Source organism: Porites lutea, chromosome 10, assembly GCF_958299795.1.
Source record: "Porites lutea chromosome 10, jaPorLute2.1, whole genome shotgun sequence".
Lineage (NCBI taxonomy): Eukaryota > Metazoa > Cnidaria > Anthozoa > Scleractinia > Poritidae > Porites > Porites lutea.
In genome coordinates, this window is record NC_133210.1 from 8,762,180 (window position 1) to 8,766,730 (window position 4,551).

Genomic DNA, 4,551 nt, shown 5'->3' on the forward strand with positions numbered 1-4,551 from the left:
TCCCGATGTTAGTGAAGTTTAAGCGGAATCTTTAAGAGTATTATCGAGATATTTTGGGATGAAGTTTTTACGGTTAGAAATACAATAAAAGCTGGACAATCTTGATGTTCGGCCGTTATCTGTAGAAATCGAAGCGATTTTGAAATGCAATTTCGCCTCATAGTAGTTTCGATCTGTTTCAAAACGTGCGTGAAAGATCGTGGATCCAGATTATTGATATCTTGGAAGGCAGTAAAACGAGGGCTACAATTCGCTTTTTTTTGTCGTAAATTTCGTGTTAACCAATGGGACAATCTCTTATTATTCAAGGTATTGTCTCCAAGTTTCATTTTCACGTGAACAACAGTAACTATTCAATTAAACATATGACTCTCGGAAATTGGGGGGGGGGGGGGGGGGGGGCAACAGATCAGGTGTATGGATATCAATAATCCGGGACTTTTTCATTTACCTGCTTGGTCGGTCAAACCCTCCAAGTCAAGCGTACCTTAAGGGTGACATTTTCTAACAAAGGAAACTGACGCTTGTTAGATGATTTTGCAGCGTCTGGAAATAGAAGGCTGTTACGAAAAATTGTTGCGTGACTGTATGCTAATTTAATCTAGAATATTCTTGCATATTTAACTAGTTTTGCATCATAGTGACTAAGCAGTTTCTCAAGCCGTTTACGTATGATGCTGTAAATAGTTTTATGTCGTTATGTTACTTTATTTATTTGAGCCGGAAAGTTCTAGAGTCTCACGCTCATAAGTATATAAGCTAATCGGTTTAGCTTTTAGAGAAGGTTGTTTTTGAGAAGAGAGTACGTGTTTACTGTAGGGTGGCAAAGGTCACGTGTAAAGTTTGGCAGAGGCCGTGTTTATTGAAGTGTGACAGAGGTCGCGTGAAAATTTGGCAGAGGCCGTGTTTAATCAAGTGTGACGGAGGTCGAACTGTAATTTACAAGCCTAGCGTGTGCTTGCTGTGAAGTTTCGTGTGGAATTTACTACGGTCGTTTGGAATAAATAACCTTGTTGCTGTTCCGACATCCCTGCGTTCTGCTTAGACTACGAACTATCCGCCACTCACAAAACGAACTCGTAACAAGGGCCTTTTCATACAAAGTGGTTTGTACTGAGATCAGTCAGCTGATCAGTAGTTCGAGATTTAGATAAAATCTATTCGACGATTTACACATACAATTAACAGAAATAAAGAGAATCAGGATAAAGACATGTTTGAAGGTCTGGCTGTGTAAAAGAATTATTCTACTGCAGCCTCGTACCCAGGCCTGTTCGCGCTATCCGAGTGACCAGAGGAGGCTTGGAACCGAGCGCGATAGCGAATTTTCCCGACAAGCTTGATAGGTGACGTCACATCCGAAATCTCCGGGGACGACTGGGAACGAGGCTGATTCTACTGTAGCCTTTACCGGGTCTCCTTAGAAACTGCCGGAAGGGAACAGGCCTACAACTAGAAATACGTTAATCGCAGGACCTCGCGAAGGACTTGGGGGGAACGGCAAGTCAGAGCGGAGAAGAAAATTTGTCAATCAAAAATTGTGAGCTATATACAGAAACATAACAAAACTGTTGTACCTAAAATGAAAACTACATGAAAAGAAAAAGAACAAAAAGAAGAAAAGAAAAGAGGCGAAGAGAAAAAGTACTGCCCAGATTTGAACTTGTACCCTTCGGTGCACCGAGCGAAAGCTTTACCACTAGACAACGTGGGACACACACGCATAAAGAGGAAATTTTTATTATTAAAACCCTCGAGCCTTATTAAACATGAGTTCAAAGATAATTTTTAGAAGAATGACTGCAGTTTGGACAGTGAAAACCCAACGTAAATGCATTTCTTCGCATTTACATGTAGAGAATGGAAGCCCAACAGTCTAGGACGATACGGTACAAACTCGTCTGCGAGCAAAACGTGTTTTGTTACCGCGATGTTCGCTCATATGTTTATAAGGCTAATTATCCCAAATCCTCAATTTGCTCTTAAAGAACTTTAGCATTTGAAATTCATTGAGTGATGTTCTCTCTGCTCCGCTGTTTGTTGCTACCATCTCCATCCATCTTTGTTGCTTGCGCCGTCGAATTTCAAGTCGGCGTTCTTCGCTCCAGAGGATTTTTCGGTGTCAAATCTTCCCCTGCGAGGATTGACAATTCGGCGTTCTTGTGTTTGCTGTTCTGTTTGCATGAGAAATGGCTTGAGATTCACCGAAAGTAAACATTGTTTTGCAGACGACGAAAACACAGCTCTTCATGAGTGCTTTTGTCAGATGGGAATTTGAAATTGCTTTCAGTCGAATGTTGCCTAGAAACAAAAATGCGCCGTGACGTCAACTACTGTATGACGTCATGGCGGACACCATCGGATATATACAAGTAAAGATGAAAACTGCGACTTTGCAGCTCGCTAGGTTCCACGCGCGGTTCACACACTGCGCGCGCGCTTCACGTGCGACAAGATTATAAACTCACTTCGCTCGGCGCTTCGCGAGGAATAATTCTAGTAATATGCATGGTATATTATATATTTTAAATTTTTTTTGTCAAGAAAGAGTAGCATTTGAAAACAAACCGAGTGCACTGTCGTTTTTCACAGATCCCAAGATGGATGTTATGAGAACAACGATTACTGTTCTCTTTATCATGTTCCACACGCTGATAAAAGAACAGCAGGCACTAAACCTTCAAGGTAATGACTAGCATACCGTATTTATTCGAATAAGCGCCCAACCTCTAATTAGCGCCCACTTCGAATAAGCGCCCATCCTAAAGGCAAAAAAAGTTAATACGCGCCCAGCCTCGAATAAGCGCCCACCCCCTCCCCCTCCCAATCAAACTCAAATAAGCACTCACCCCCATCTCCCCCCCCCCCCCCCTTGAGTGAAGAATAAATTCTAATAAGAGACTTCCCGAGGACGGAGTCTTCTTCAGAGTATTTTACAGAAACCTTGCTTTGTTACTTCTTCGCGTTTTGTTATTAGCATTTATTGTTTTGTTGCAAAATAAACATACTTCACTTGCTGAAAATGGTGAAAATTTAATAAGCGCCCACCTCGAATAAGCGCCCACTCTCAAGGTCCAAAAATTTAATAAGCGCCCAGGGCGGTTAATCGAATAAATACGGTAACTGTAAAATAAGTGAGCAATTTCAAATTATAGTTGTACGCACTCCGATATTAATGAAGCCGCCTACATTGCTTTATTACGTGTTTGAAGTCATTTTGTATGAGAAAAGTGTACTTTGGTGCCCTTGAAAGCCTTTCCCAGGTTTTTCAAGCTCATTAAATCGCGCTGCAAACAAAAAGGGGATGTTTTCCAAGTTTGTCTTGAAAATGAAGGTTAAAAATAATCACTGAAACGCTTTCAGCGAAAGCCTTGGATAAGATTTTTCTTTATTACCGTAAATGATCCGCACAGTTGAATAAACAACCTAAGCGGTTGAAAAAGAACCGAATCACACTGACCCTGGCCTTTGCCATGACCGGAGCAACGCTTTGGAGAGCAGGCTATTGTCAGTTCGTAAAATACCCGATGGTTGAAATGACATGAATGGAAATATATGAAAAATAATAGTCATTTCATATATTTCGATACATAAAAGAAGCTGATAAACAGGAAAGGTGTTCAACGCCGGCATAAGTTATCTAGTATATCATTTTTTCCTTTTGAATAACTCATTTGTAACTCTTATTTCCGAAAATGAACAGTTAAGCACTGTGTAAACGGACGCAACATGGTTAGCCAACAACTCCCAATATTGTTGAGAGTTGTTGCGTCTGTTTGCACGTAGCTAAAAGTTTGACAGGTTTCAAATTTTACACAACAACTCCCAACAACATGCAAAAGGCTGTGCAAACGGACGCAACATGTAACATCCAACAATGACATGTTGGGAGTTACTGGCCAACAATGTTGCGTCCGTTTGCAGATAGCTTAATGACTACATTGTTGTTACACTGTTGTGTTGAAATAAGCCGGTTTTACGGAGATCTTTGTTAGCGATCAAGGATTTTGTCTTGGATTGTCTTCTGTGTTATTTTAAGGACAATTGTCTATTAAATGAGTTTAACATTGTCATTAAACTGGAGAAAGTACAAATTCCTATCCTTCTTTTTTACTACGTTTTTGCAGATTACTCCAACTATATAAACGAAAAAAAGAAAGAGATAAATGAGAAGCTGGAAGGAGTCAGGAAATTAAACGAAGAAGTTGTTGAAGACATTGAAGCCAGTTGCCAAGGTAGGGAGAAGGACATCCTCAGAGAGCCAGGAGTAGTGGGGTAGGCACCGGTTACCCCGTTTTCTTGCGGGGGAATCTCAGTAACTTCCTGAGGAAGATATTAACGCCGATGACGTCATAACCTTTTGTCTTTATCCCGTGAATAAAATGCGCAGGAATCTCTTTAAGATAAGGTCGTGCGCTATTTTTAGTTGGTTTAACCGGTTTTACAGGTTTTAAGTTGCTTTTAGGTCGGTAAATGCCTTGGATTTCAATTGGTTGATTAGAAAATATGAAACGTTTTCATTGATTAATTCATGGTGTCTGAGGAGTAAAC